Source organism: Lissotriton vulgaris, chromosome 2_1 (genome assembly GCF_964263255.1).
Source record: "Lissotriton vulgaris chromosome 2_1, aLisVul1.2, whole genome shotgun sequence".
NCBI classification, from domain to species: Eukaryota; Metazoa; Chordata; class Amphibia; order Caudata; family Salamandridae; genus Lissotriton; species Lissotriton vulgaris.
In genome coordinates, this window is record NC_141687.1 from 2,074,979,507 (window position 1) to 2,074,995,698 (window position 16,192).

A 16,192-nucleotide genomic window follows, 5' to 3' on the forward strand; every position below is an offset into this window, starting at 1 on the left:
CTGCACTGGTTGCCCATTGATCAAAGAATCACCTTTAAGGTTCTGACCTTGGCTTTCAAGGCCCTTAATGCGATTGGCCCCAAGTATTTGGGGAAGCGCCTGGCTTTCTATGTACCGAGGAGGACTCTGCGGTCGGCCTCTTTGGCCAAAGCCGTTGTTCCCTCTATTAAACTTGCCCGGATTGGAGGGCGCTCCTTCCGTTACTTGGTTCCGCGTTGCTGGAACAAGCTACCTGTTTCCTTAAGAAAGTCGAACAGTCTCCTCTCTTTTAGAAAGGAGCTGAAAACTTGGCTCTTTACAGTATGATTTTTGCCTCCGGCCTCTGCGATTCGCTGTGTTGTGTTCTCCGCTGTCGTTCTCTTTGCCAAAGCTCCGGGACACCCCTCGGGGTAGCCGTGTGCTATATAAGAGACCTAAACATAACATAACATAACAAACATAACATGTCCTTAGTGGTGAGGGCAAGAAGAGGTTTGACCATGGCCGAAAAATTGGAAATCCACTGTCTACAGTATGAGGTTAGGCCTATGAAGGCCAATCACCTGCTTTTGTGTTCGTGGGGCCGTCATAGCATTGATAATGGCTACACGATCAGCGGTGAGCTGCCTTCCCTCCTTCGAGAGGAGATGACCTAAATAGGTCACCTTCTCTTGACAAAATTGAAGCTTTTTCAAAGAGACTTTGTGATTATAGAGGGCAAGGTGGCGTAACAAACAGAGAGTAGCTTCTTTACATGCTGGGGCAGAATTTGCAGCAATGAGGAGGTCATCTACATATTGTAATAGTGCAGAATTATCAGGGAGTTCCAAGGAATCTAGTTGACTTTTTAGGGCTTGACTATAGATACTGGGGCTCTCGGTGAAACCTTGAGGGGCGCGGCAGAATCTAAAGCTCCACCCACCAAGAGAGAAACCAAAAAAATGTCTGCTGTCAGGATGTATAGGAATGCTGAAAAAAGCATTCTTCAGGTCTATGACAGAGAAGTGCGTGGCGTCAGAAGGGACCAATGTTAAGAGGGCTGTAATGTCGGGGACAACAGGATATTGGGAGATTGTTATTTTCTTAAGGGCTCTCAGGTCAATCACAAATCGGTATATTTTAGGGGAGAGAGCATCTCTATTGGTCTTTTTAAGAACAGGAATAATGGGACTGTTACAGATATTGCCACGTGTCTCCTCCACTACGCCCTTGTCCATCAATTCAGATATTATTGTCAAAAGGGCCCTTTCTCCTTCTGCAGGTAGTCGATACTGTCGGAGGCAGCGGAGAAGTGCACCTGGCTGGATGCGTACCACATGAGGGGGAATGTTTAGACACCCTACATCAGCGTCTGATGATGCCCAAAGGGAGGAAGGTAAAGACTGCAACTCTGGTGGGAGGGGACCGGACGGATACACGTAGGAAGCTCGGGTGGGAGAAATTGTTAGGGATACACCTTGGGGACTACATGATATGGTTGCATACAGAGCTTTCAGTAAATCCATGCCTAACAAGTTTTCACTGCAATCTGTAGTAAGGACCAAGGGAGCGTCAACATGTGCAGGGCCAATTTCGAGATGGAAGGGTTCAGAGACAGGGCTGGTCACAGGTGTTACTGCAAAACCCACGGAGACATTCATATTGCCAGAAAGGGGTGCCTCCGGGACTGAAAGATGTACAATAGAAGACCTCGTGGCCCCAGTATCCAAAAGAAAATTCTTATCGTTCCCCACAACTGAAATTTGCACATACGTGCCCCTTTGATCCACTGGTATTTGCACTCTGGTAATACCCCTTACCTGGCTGTCCTATGCTTGGTAGGATCCTGTCTCATCAACTTCGTCATAATCATCATTGTAATAAGTGCGTGTTGCTTCGTACCCATCAAACCTGTTGGCCGGGCTTGGCCGGACGGGAGCGTCATCCCTGGTCCTACGTTCTTTATCCTGTGGATGGGGCGGGCCATGGTCGCTAGTCGGCCTCGCTTCCCTAGGAGTGCGAGGCCGAGTCTTCCCTGTTTGGATGTTTTCAGCTAACAAGGGACACTCATCTATCCAATGGCCGTACCCCTTACAATAAGCACACTGATCTGTTTGGAGGGCTCCCGTGCGTTGAGGGCTGTAGGGGGTAGACTGGCGAGCCCTTGGAAGGGGTTTGGTGTTGAGTTCTAAAATTCCCGAGGGCATCGGGACCTCAGGGAGGGTAAGCCTGCTGCAGAAGTGCCTTAATCTTAAGATCCCTAACCTTCCTACTTTCCCTGTCTTTATCTTCATTCCCCCTATTCTCGTGATATTGTGCCATAGCCAAGATACCAGTCATAGTTTGGGCAGACCACATACTTTCAACTTTCTTAAGCCTGGCGGAGAACTCAGGAAGCAAATTGCTGACAAACTTATCGACAAATACTGGGCCAGAACCTCGGGTCTGGGGATCCAAACCACTGTGTCCCTTGTATTCTGTCTCAAAACGGGTAAAAGAAGTCAGCCACATTCTCATCTTTTCGCTGCCTACAGGCGTTTATTTTATCCCAGTTAATGACAGTTCCCGGCAAAAGTGTTTTCATAAACGTCATTATTTTACCGGGCAAAGTCAGGATGGCAGCTTCTGGTTTAGTCCCTCCTACCCTTGCTTCTTCCATAGCCTCTAAGTCAGCCCATTTACGTCCCAATGCCACTTTATGGTCAGTATGTCGAATCTTGTCCCAAATTTCAGTGGGGACAACCGTACCAAAAAGTAAATCTATATCCTCAAGAACGAGAGTACCTGCAGATATAATCTGACCTAATTCTCTGTAAAAGGCAGCCGGATTCTTCCGGGGATCTGGTAATGGTCCTTTTAACTGCATAACTTCTGACCTTTTCCAAGGAACATGAACCCAAAGACTGCGCCAGTGTGCTTCAACAGCCCCATGGCCATTATTTAGGGCATCGGTAAGTGCGTTAACAAAGACAGGGGCCGCCTCTCTCATTGGCATAGCTGTTTCCAGAGGGGTGTTGAGAAAAGCTGTCATATCACGGTAAGCCATTACAGCAGACATAGCGCCAAACATCCCCTCTCCCTGAACATCGCCTCGTTTTATTTGTGACCTAAGGTCCATTAATCCGGTGGGTACCTGTTTAAGCGCATTCTCAAATCTTTGCATGACCAAAGTACACATATATTCAGCCCAGGTGGTCTGTTCCATAATTGTCCACTGAGAAAAGGTGACAATATTTCTTTAAAGGTATAAATATTCCCGTTATTTATCCAACATTCACACTGTTGCCTCTGTAGGTCATTTTCTCAAAGGGACGAAAAGCTGACTGCAGAGCGCAGGGAGGCCAGTCGGGGGGAATTCAACAATTTATATAAATCCTGCTTAACTGTAGACCACAGGGAAGTAGGAAAAGAGCGGGTAAGGGTAAGGCCACAGGGGTTGGGCAGATGGAGACTTGTCATTCCCGCAGCGAGGACAGGGTTAACGGGCATGGTTGGTGTCATAGGAAAAGTCGGGAGGGTCGGTGTGACAGGGAGAACAGTAGGAGGCGCAGTGGGGGCAGGAATGGGTGGTGGCGGGGGGACATGCGGGGTGTGAGGCGCCAGGCCATGGTACATTGGGGCATATGCAAGAGGGCTTTCTAGCATGGCATCAAGTAAGGAATCACCTTCTTCTCCCCCTTCCACATGGCCCTTTCCTTTCTCCTCACAAGCTGGATAACATTTTTGTACCTGTGCCCCATGCCTCCTATCGGCTATTTCTACTGATTTTGTCATTCGATTTTGTAAATTTTCTCTGGCGTGGTCGGCCAATGACATACGTTCCTGTTTTCTTTCGTGAGCCTTCTGTTTTCTAGCTCTCTGCTCTATCTCTTTCCTCCAAAATCGGACAGATTCAAACATAGACAGGCCTGTTTTTCTTTTCATTAATTGTTCCTCTAAGTTTTTTTGTATATTTTACCCAGAATGAGAAAAACATTATGGCAGAAGGGCCATGTTTAACATACAACGTATGGCCAGGGGTCCCTTCTGGAGGAAGGGGACAGGCCGCCTACAGCTGGGAGTCCTGCGTACACATACAGCAACATAATCTTTTGAACTTACTACTGACTGGCATGCTTAAAAACAGATAACAGACACCAGCGGGTTTTTTTAAAACTCACCTCGCTTGCTTGACTTTTGCAAAAGTCAATGACAGCAGAATCATACAGAACAGACACCAGCGGGTTTTTAAAACTTCACCTCGCTTGCTTGGCTTTGGCAAAAGTCAATAACAACTTGGCTTTTGCGAAAGTCAATAACAGAAACATACAGACTTGGTGAATGATCAGTCCACCCTTACCTTACAGGGGTAGTTCTCTTCTGCAGACGTATGGCTGTGTCCTGCTCCAGAAATTATTTGCTAAGGGGCGCAGTCATGTGGCCCAGACCGGGTGTGGAGGGACAGGGGGCGAGTCATTCGGTCTACTGGAATACAAGAATCCCTCGGGTAGGGCGCCTCCGTAGGAGTCTCTCCGTGCACCTCCTCACATCCACCAGGCCTGACCATCGTGCTCGTGGAGTACCTGTTCAGGCGCCATTTGAAGAACCGGGATAACCCACTTACTGGGTCTCGGCAGTGGGGGAACCACACAAATCTTCCATACCTTCCATACTTAGTAAAAGGAGACACAGGAGCCTTCCCAGGAGGCTGCTACTTCACTCTGTAGCTTACAAGCCTTTTATAAAATTTTCATCCAAGTCTTTTGGCGGTCAGACCATTGTTTAATCAGGGCAGTGTTTACAGTTGAAAACCAGATCCAAACGATGTTTGTAGTTAGTGACCTGGTCAAGGCTTGGTACACAGATCATTGTTCACTCGGCTTTGATCAAGGCTCTGTTTTTCAGGTCATTGTTCAATTGCCTTGATCAAAGCCCGGTCCTTCAAGTCATTGTTTAATCACCCTGATCAGGGCCCAACAGTCAAACCATTGTCTAGATAACCTGATTACGGTGTCAAGGATGTTTACCAGGCTGGGGAGCAGGAGATGGAAAACAAGCTTGTTTACACAGGGCGTGGGTGTCTCATGGCTTTCTGTTGAACTGCAAAGAACAGGGGGTTGGGTGTGCGACAGTTCCTGTTCAGAAATGCAGGCTGCAAGATGGTTTTTGTCGTGCCAGTTTAGATTTTCCTCAGGCATCAGCAGAAATGCCCATGTGGGTCGTGTGGAAGTGTTTGACATGAGATGGTAATGAAAAAACAATGGAGTCCCGGTACAGATGATGCTGATCAGAAAAACACTTTTCCTCACTGGCCATGATTAATATGTGGTGGGTTAAGCATTTCTCAGGACCTACGTTTTGTTGAGGTTGAGCTTATATCCTGAGACAAGATCTAATTCTCACACAATAGATTCAACTGCCGTTAGAGCAGCAGCCAGAGTAGGTGATAAAATAGCCATGTCATCTACATAAGCTAGAACATTCAGATCAAGACGATGTATGTCGAATGGGCTAATAGCCTCCTTTGTTTTAAAAGCTTTGATATGGGGCTCAATATAAAGTGAAAAAAGCTGGGGTGAGAGAAGACACCCCTGCTGGGTACCTCTGGTGATTACTATAGTGTCCAAGGGGCTACCAGCACAAACAGCCCAAGCCGTCGGACCTACATACAATTGCCGAACCAGAGATTTAAACTAAGGGCTAAATCCAGAAGTGCCCATACTGCCGAGAGAAACCTTAAGAAAACCCGATAAAATGCCTTTTCAGCATCTAACATTATCATTACAACAGGTGCCTCATCAACCGTAGTAACCACTAGAGCGGTAATTACCTTTATATTTGAGGTCGTGTTGTGTCTGAGTATAAACCCATGCTGGAAATCACTGTAGAAAGCCTGTTATCCAAAATCCGAGTATAAATCTTGGAGTCAGCGTTAATCAAGGAGATCTGACTACAGGAACCATAGTGCGTAGGGTTCTTCCCTGTTTTATGGAAGATTACAAATGTTAGTCTCCCGCAGTAGATGAGCACCTGGTCAGAGATATTCAAAAAAGTTAAAGAGATCACGAAAAACCGGTCTTAGAACATGTGGGAAAGTCGCATAGAATTCCAAAGGAATTTGGGGCTCGATGTAGGACACCAAATACGGGTCGGTAATGGCCGATTTCGTCCGTTACTGACCGGTATTTGGTTTTTGATATGTAGGGGCCTTAAAATACCGAATTGGTAAATTTACCGAATCGGTAAATCTAGATGTAGGTGCCACTGAAATCAGTGCCACAGGCCCTTAAGAATTCGTTATTTACCACAAAATATTGTGGTAAATAACGAATTCTTAAGGGCCTGTGGCACTGATAACGAATTCCAGTGTACATGCACATTTGTGCATGTACACCTGTGCCATGTGGCACACATACATACCCTAAGGGCACACATACATACCCTAAGGGCATGTATGTGTGTCACATGGCACACAAGCCAGAATCAGGGGTGCAACAGGGTGTCAACGTGACACCCTGTCACCCTTGACAATTCGGTAACTTTACCGAATCAGTATTTACCGATTCGGTAATTGACATTGATTCCTAAGGGCCTCATGGCCTATAGGAATCAATGGCAATTACCGAATCGGTAAATACCGATTCGGTAAAAATTACAGAATTATTTCCTACATCTCATTTACCGAATCTAGAATACTGAATCGGTAAAATTCGGTATTCTAGAGTCGGTAAATGAGATTTACCTACATCGGGCCCTTGGTTCTGGACCTGTGGCTTTGCCCTTTGATAATTTACTAATTGCTGTTTGAACTTTGAGCAACCTTATAGGCTCTTCCAGTTTTAACTGCTGCAACCAACTTAGTTTACTATGATGATATGCGTCAATAACCTGATTGACAGCATCCACAGAAGCAAAACAATCCTCCCAATATGATAGAACACCAGAAATTCCTCCCTAATGCACTCCTGAACAGTAACATTTTCGCCTTTATCATTGATTATCTTCTGAATAACATTAGTACTAGCTCTATCCTTGACCTTAAAGGAGAGTAGTCGCCCCAGCTCCTCATTATTTTCAAAGCTAAACAATTGCTTAGTGAGAATCCTTTTAATAGCTCTATCCCAGATATGTTTCCTAAGGGCAGCAGCTGAAAGCAATGTAGTACTTTGCCATTCTTGCCCGATTATACTCTGTATCAGACATTGCTCACTAAAACTAACAGAAGAGCACATTCGGGCCTCCACGGCACGGATTCCCTCCACTTATAAGTAGCAAAGTTTAATGTATCCCCCAGCCTCTGCAGGTAAGAGCAGTGGGGGGGGGGGGGCAAGGAGGGGCACTTGCCCCCCCTGTAGCGCCCCTCCTTGCCCCTCCTGCCAGGGCCTGCTCTAGGGCGGTATGACCAGTGCCATCACACCGGGTGCTGGCTTCCTGGGGCGCCGTATTTTGAACTTAATTATGATTTTAAAAGCACCTGCTGCACGTTCCTTTCCTCCTGCAATTACAAGCCTCACAAAAATGTCAAGATAAATCCAGTGATTGATGTTCTTCCTGGCCAGAGATCAGAGTTTTGTGTAGTGGAGGTTTTTGACTTATGTCAAGGTAGTACAGAGGGTTAATATGCCTCCTGCAAAGAACGTGTACCAACCAAGTAGATTACAGAGTGCATTTAATGTAAATAGATCAGCAGGTTACTGCTTTTAAAAGAGTCATCCTTTTGTTGCTTTCAATTTATAACTTAAAGTTCTAATATAGAAGAGTGAGGTATTAACTTGCATCATAGAAGTGCATACACTCTGCTAAGTACAGAACATTGAATAATGTTGCAAAAAGGGTTAATTTGGGTAGAAGTGGATTCTTATTATTAAAGAAAACTCCCAACTATGCTGTTTTTTTTCGACTCTGAGTTTGTGCTTCTCCACACCAACCACTCCTAAACTATACTGCCTACCAGTATGGATGACAAGTGACTCCTATACTTTTAGTCCTTTGGCTTATATAAAATTTTCTATACACTGATTTACACAAGTATGATTGATTGTCTGTGTAATGTGTGTGTGATGCTTTTGCTCGGACATACTTTAATGGTATGAGTAGCGCTATATAACGAATTCAATGCATCTGAGAGAGAGTGGTTATGGAGACTTGGTCACTGTTAAAGGGTGCTAGTGAGAGAATCCTTGGTGGAGGTGGTTATTGGGGGTGCCAACTAACATTGTTGCGCTGGGTGCCACCAGCGCTAAAGCCGGCCCTGCCCCCTGCGGACCCCCATGCCACTATGCATTGCACATGGTGCTCCAGTCACTGTTCCTATCCAGCTCGCACTCTCTGTTCTAGTCTGAAGCTCCTCTGCATCCCAGGGCTCAGTAGGACAAGACGCGGGCTTCATTTTCCTGCACCATCCTTTTGGCACTCTCTTCTAGGTGAACTCCTGTGCATCTCATCGCACGTCACATCTAGACAACATCTAGAGACTCTGCTCTTTTCTAGATCCTTCTGAGAACCCTCTGCCCCCCTCCATCTTATAATTTAGTCAGAAGCGCCGGGAGACCTCAGACTTTATAGCGCGCTCTGACACAATAGCAAATTGAAGCAAAGTCTTTTCAAATAATTATTGGATTATAGTGATGGACTGCCTAGATCAGTTACTGTTAAGTACATTACTAAGAAGAAAGAATAGTCACATTTGAATAGAAGAGTATATTTTAACGTAGGCACTTCTCTGACATAAAATGGTGGACATCAATGGATGATTTTTGATTTAATAAGTTGCATTTCTCAAGAAAGATAGCACAAACAGAAAACAAATAGAAATGAAGTGTTAGACATAAGTCAGTACAGAGGGGGATATCCAAATGGGTTAGGAAGCGTGAATGCTAAGAAGAGAGGGGCTGAGTCCATGTGTAGTCACCACTGTAGTCCAGAGCAGGGAGGAGGCGCAATGAGCAGGCATATGTAAGATGTATCCATGAGTAGAAATTATCATTCAGCCCTTCTGAGTCTTACTCATTGAGGGTTAGAGCAACTCGTTCTGGGCACTTGCCCGCATTGCCGCAATTTTACAGATTTCTCATGCAACTCAGGGATGTACTCTTTAAAATAATTTTCTTCCACCCAATGGTATAAATAGCCAAACAGCGGAAAGTTTACATCCATGTGACTGATAGGCAGAGCACTGGAAATATGCAATTGTGCAGCGAATTGTGCATAAATTGTATATTTGATGCATAATCCAACATATGCCGTATAATCTGCGGAGTTTAAGAAAAAAAAAATTTCTAGCTCAAACGGTTCAAAAGTTAGTAAAAAACGCAGCAACACATGTTGCCCGTTCAGTTGAAAGTCCTTTGCAAAGGTTGACTGACCAACTTTCTGTAGTTTGATTCTATATTTGGGTGTTTAACTAGTACTAATGAGGTGGAACTAATGCTCAAACAGTGTTAACAAGTTTAAAAATGACAAAATGTAGCTATACTGTCACAAAATGTGCCACATAATTTGCTTTTTCTTGACACATAATTCACTCAACCCTGCCGCTTTATGTGACCCTCCCTGCCTCATAATTACAGTGGCCCTGCTGTTAGGGTATCCCTGCTGAGTGCCTCATATTTTACTCACAGCGTAGAGTGTGATTGGTGGAGTAAGGCTGGGCCTGTCTTACCCATGTGCTTTAGACTAAGATGCTGTGGCTGCGCTTGTGTGGTGATTGTGGCCTCAGGGAGTTCAGACCTCTGTGAGGACCATAGACAGACAAAGTGAGGAAAGCACCTGGCTGCCGATGGCAGAGCCACTTTTCGCAGCTACCTCTCACCACTGGCAGGCCCCAAGTCTAGGGCAGTGCCTCATACACACTTAAGGGTCTCCCAACCTGTGCACAAGAGTCTGAGTCCGCTATGTTTTCAAAATGAGACAATCAGAGAGAGAAAACAGTAAAACTCGGGTAGTCATGCAATGACACAGAAATGAGTGTAATGTAATGTAATGTAAATTGATACTTGTATAGCGCACTACTCACCCGCAAGGGTCTCAAAGCACTTGTACGAAAACCGCTGTGGAACCCATCCTGTCTTTCCCTGTGAGGCGTCCACTCCTGGGCACCCCCAAGGTGGAGGCCAGGCATCCTTAGCGTTGTGGGGGCCGTTGTGGAGATTAAGCAAGCTATTGCCCAGAGTTGCAGAGTGGGACTCCATGATTGGAATAGGCACCAAGGTGAGAATTATCAGGTCCGTGGAATTTTTTGAGCCCAAGTCCCACCGAGGTGGGGAATTGAACCCTGGTCCTGGGCTAGATCTCTGCATCAGGGTCTGCCGTTCTAACCATTGAGCTGAAAACATAACACAAACTCAGCGTAGCAGGTGCTCCTGAGTAGACTGGGGAAGATATTTCCGTAGCATCCTGTCAAAAAGATGTCTGCATTCTTCACCTGCACTAAGTGACTATCTGGTGACGTCAGAAACAAGGGGTTAGTGGGGCAACGATGACCAAGCAGTTCGAACTTCCACTCTGACCTTATTTTAGAATTGTAATACGTGCTTCAAGACTGCATGAGCTTGATAAAGGTAACCAAGTTAAGTAACACCAGTACAAGAGGTAAATGTAATTTGTGATGTATAGAGTAAAAATGGTTGTAGAAACATTCTTTCATGTATCATCCCTTTCCCTAATTACCAAAAACACAGTACAAAAGGTCGAGAATCCATAATTAGGTACTTTGTAACGCGACAAAAAAGACAATCCTTCCATCCTTTTTCAACTTTGGGCTGAATCTCTTTTTCTGTCCATCTGTTCACAGTTGTTCTTAATCACAGTAAAGCGTTGTAAATGGCCATAACACATGTTTTTATTTTTGCATACATTTGACACAGGCAGCCAACTAAATAGCCAATAGGTGCTTAGAAGAATGTACGGTCTAAATGTAGTGGTTTTGAGATTTGCATAATTAAGGATCCCTATTCCGAGATCCTTCGCATACATAGACCTTCTAGGCAGGGGGTGCCACAAGTTGTAACTAGCACCCCAAACGTCAGGAAAGGAAGATTTTCAGGATAGCACAGGTACTGGTCCAGTACCAGAAGTAAAGATGGGAGATTTATATATTTATAGTGTTCTGGTGTGTAGTGCTTTCATCAGTAATTGCCTTTTGTTAAAGGTGTAAAGGTGTAAGTTGTACTTCCAGGTTTCAGCGGCAGTCGTCTGTCATTCTGTCCTTTGTTGTTTTCATGACACCGCTGGTTTCGCCGGTGGCTGCTGTTTGTTTGCGATGGGTCAGGTTCTTGGATCTAGTGAAAGGCGCCCTTCGGCTGTTTTGTAGTGCTAAGAAGTGTACATTTCTTCCGTTTACACCAGGCTCCCAGCCGAGCGTATGCCTCTTGCTCTGGTGTTGTTTTTGTCCTCAGGTTGCTCCCCACCCCTTCTCACCTCTCTGAGAGCCAGTGCCCCCTTTGACCCTCTACCTGCGCCCACTCCTTTCCCGCCTCTTCTCTCTGTTCACACCTTGGTGCTTTCACACTTAACGTCACCTCCAGCTCGCTTTTTCAGAGAGGGCCCCGGGCTCCCTATCACATGAGGAGGCGGTAGAGAGAGGGGAGACAGAGGAAGACTTGGTGGGGTCGGGGAGACGGATACGGTGGGGGTGAGAGTGAACGAAGAGGGGGGAGAGAGAGAGAGAGAAGCAGTGAGGAAAGAGAGACCGAGAAGTAGGGAGGAAGGAAGATGAGAGAGCAAGTGGAGGGGGGTTGGAGGGTCTGGGTGAGGGAGAGCAGCTTTAGAGAAGTGAAACCTGTGTCCTAACTCCACCAGTGAAGACAGCGGGTCCAAAGGAGAAAGAAACAGGCCAGACAGAGTAGGTCCAGGCAGTGTGCATGGAGGCAGGCTCGGTGGGTCCGGAAGAGGGACAGGGCAGGCAGAACAGCTCCGGAGAAGGGCTAGCAGAACCAGACCAGGGCAAGCTGATCCAGACCAGCAGATCCTCCCTGAGCAATAGACGGCACAATACTCAATCAGAATGTAGTGTTTCGCTTTTGGAGTGCTAGGGGGATAATTTTAGGCTTCAGGGTGGGTATGGGTTCTGGGGTAGCAGGGAGGTAATTTTAGGGTTCAGGGCATGTATGGGTTTTGGGGTGCAAGGGGGGAAATTTTAGGGTTCAGGGCAGGTATGGGTTTTGGGGTGCCAGGGGGACAATTTTAGGGGTCAAGGCGGGTATGGCTTATGGGGTGCCAAGGGGGTAATTTTAGGGTTTAGGGTGGGTATGGGTTTTGAGGTGCCAGGGGGACAATTTTCGGGGTCAGGGTGGGTATGGGTTATGGGTGCCAGGGGGGTAATTTTAGGGTTCAGGGTGGGTATGAGTTTTGGGGGAGGGGTAATTTTAGGGGTCAGGGTGGGTATGGGTTATGGGTGCCAGGGGGGTAATTTTAGGGTTCAGGGAGGGTATGAGTTTTGGGGGGTCAGGTAATTTTAGGGTTCAGGGTAGGTATGGGTTGTAGGGTGCTAGGGGGTAATTTTAGGGACCAGGGCAGGTATGGATTTTGGGGTGCCAGAAAAGAAAGAGATAATTAAACAACAGGGGGTGGTGATGGACAGAGTTTCTGAATTAAGCAGAATACTCTCACCCAGTCAAGAGATCAGGGCTTAATCCAACACCGTTTTTTAGCTCACTGCACCATCCCAACTCAGAACCTTGGCTATATGCAAATTAGTTTGTCCCTGGCCCAGTGCATCATGGGAACGAACAGGGCAAACCAAACTACCAAGCCAATTCTTTCACTGGGAAGGAAACAAGCTTCCGGGGACCGGTTTCTGGCATTTCAGCCATCTTCGGCCCGGCTTGCTTGGATCCTGATGGTGCAATGAGCAAGGGACTCACGTCTGAGTATACCCTTCCACGCTTATGGTGGACAAAATAATTAAACAACAGGGGGTGGTGATGGACAGAGTTTCTGAATTAAGCAGAATACTCTCACCCAGTCAAGAGATCAGGGCTTAATCCAACACCGTTTTTTAGCTCACTGCACCATCCCAGCTCAGAACCTGGCTATATGCAAATTAGTTTGTCCCAGGCCCAGTGCATCATGGGAACAGGGCAAACCAAACTACCAAGCCAATTCTTTCACTGGGAAGGAAACAAGCTTCCGGGGACCGGTTTCTGGCATTTCAGCCGTCTTCGGCCCGGCTTGCTTGAATCCTGATGGTGCAATGAGCAAGGGACTCACGTCTGAGTATACCCTTCCACGCTTATGGTGGACAAAATAATTAAACAACAGGGGGTGGTGATGGACAGAGTTTCTGAATTAAGCAGAATACTCTCACCCAGTCAAGAGATCAGGGCTTAATCCAACACCGTTTTTTAGCTCACTGCACCATCCCAGCTCAGAACCTGGCTATATGCAAATTAGTTTGTCCCTGGCCCAGTGCATCATGGGAACAGGGCAAACCAAACTACCAAGCCAATTCTTTCACTGGGAAGTAAACAAGCTTCCGGGGACCGGTTTCTGGCATTTCAGCCGTCTTCGGCCCGGCTTGCTTGAATCCTGATGGTGCAATGAGCAAGGGACTCACGTCTGAATATACCCTTCCACGCTTATGGTGGACAAAATAATTAAACAACAGGGGGTGGTGATGGACAGAGTTTCTGAATAAAGCAGAATACTCTCACCCAGTCAAGAGATCAGGGCTTAATCCAACACCGTTTTTTAGCTCACTGCACCATCCCAGCTCAGAACCTGGCTATATGCAAATTAGTTTGTCCCTGGCCCAGTGCATCATGGGAACAGGGCAAACCAAACTACCAAGCCAATTCTTTCACTGGGAAGGAAACAAGCTTCCGGGGACCTGTTTCTGGCATTTCAGCCGTCTTCGGCCCGGCTTGCTTGAATCCTGATGGCGCAATGAGCAAAGGACTCACGTCCGAGTATACCCTTCCACGCTTATGGTGGACAAAATAATTAAACAACAGGGGGTGGTGATGGACAGAGTTTCTGAATTAAGCAGAATACTCTCACCCAGTCAAGAGATCAGGGCTTAATCCAACACCGTTTTTTTTTCGGGGTCAGGGTAGGTATGGGTTATGGGTGCCAGGGGGGTAATTTTAGATTCAGGGTGGGCATGAGTTTTGGGGGGAGGGGTAATTTTAGGGTTCAGGGTGGGTATGGGTTTTGGGGTGCCAGGGGCGTAATTCTAGGGTTCAGGGAGGGTATGAGTTTTGGAGGGTCAGGTAATTTTAGGGTTCAGGGTAGGTATGCGTTGTAGGGTGCTAGGGGGTAATTTTAGGGACCAGGGCAGGTATGGATTTTGGGGTGCCAGAAAAGAAAGAGATGGCACAACAATCCTATGGTGTATGAGATCATATGCGGCCTGCTTCCTGCCCCCCATGGCTCCTCCTGTGCCCCAGTGTTTCTTGTGCCCCACCTGGCACACATCATGTTGGAGGATGTTGATGACTTAACATCTTGCCCCCCCCTGGAAAAATTTCTGCGAACGCCTAGCTGGGGAGGATTTTGAAAGACAACCACAAGGGAAAATTAAATACATAATTAATTTACCCTTGTGGTCGCCTCTCGAAATCCCCCCCAGCAAGACCAACCGCCCAGCGCTCTTACCTGCAGCGGCTGGTATGCCCCCTACTGAATGCATTGAGTGCATCCCATGCATAGATAGTGGCATTGGAGCCAATATTGAGCTCTAGATCATCCATCAGATGGTTGTGAATTATATGAATATATTAGTCATCGGGGACCAAATTCCGATCAAAAGTCTAAGCTGGTAGCCTGAGAGTTTGGGGAGGCCCTTCGGCTCGAATAAGCAAAGATACTAAATTATGGTCCGATAATATTCTCAGATTTACTCGTTTATTAATATGCAGCAGAAGAAAATGACTATTGAGAAACATATTGATCCGTGAGAAAGAGTTATAGGGAGAATAGCAAACAAGCATTTGTAATGCAATATGTCTCGCATTTGCGAGAGTTTGAGCTATTGGCATTGTAAATAACAATGCCTTTTATTTATGTGTTAATTTTCAAAACAGATAAATAAAAGGCATTGTCATTTACAACACCAAAAGCTCAAAATCTCGCAATTGCAAAACCTATTCCATTGCAAATGCTGGTTTGTAAAAGCACCTGACGCGCTTTCACTTTAATGGCACCACGCTCCTTTTTTAGATTCGGACCGTCTAAAGAAAGGTGTGCTGCTGACCTTAAAGTGAAAGCACAGAGCACACACATGAAGGCGCAGAATTAGTGAGCAGACACTGAACACTTACGAGGAAACAGAATGCACACTGGATGTCACAGTCTACAGCCAGGTTGACACAGACTCAGTAAGGAGTCACAGCACACATGAGGAAACAGAACACACACAGGATCAGTAAGCAAGCAGAGAACACATGAAAAAGAACTCACATGGGATGACACAGACTACACAGAGTGACACCGAATACGTGAGGAAAAAGAACACAATTCAATTTCATCTTTATTTGGGTACACAGGTATCGCTAAAAGTCTCTTAAGCACAATAAAAACGCATATTATGTGAAATAAAACATAGAAATAGTTAAAAACATTAAATTCATAAAAATATATATTTAACATCCAAGATATTTCGGTCATAACGTGACAGCCATGCATGGAGCAGAACTGTGTATGTATAATTCAGATTTAGACCTTGTTCATCGAAAGGCGAGCACGGTCAGCGGTTTTCAAGAAAGCACCAATGTAAAAATCGACTCGTTATTTTTGAGTTGAATGAGCATACTAGAGGTTACCCTTAAGTCGCTGATATTATTTCTCTTGCAGTACTCACATCTTTCCACACCTCAGAAAACGTCACTTGCTCCCCATACACAAATGTAGGCCAATTCCAACTCCTCACACATAAGCACTGCACAACACTGGACCAGCATACACGAATAAGCGCATAACCATTCACCAGCCAAGCTGACACCTACGTTCAACCACACTCTCACTCGCTCACACACCCCACATCCACAGAAGCAGAACTGGAGGTCACTCATTCTCCTACATCGTACCCAAAGCCTGGAACAACCTCCTTCAAAACATCACAGCCTCCTCCTCATTTCTTGAATTCTGCAAGCAGCTGAAGACCTGACTCTTTGAATAACCCTGCAGGGCCTTGCACCTACGCACCTGCTCTAGCACCTGCAAACCTTCATGTGTGATTAGCACTCTGCACAAATCCATGTAATATAACATAACATAACACACACCCCTCGGACTTTGAAAGCACCACATAAATGTC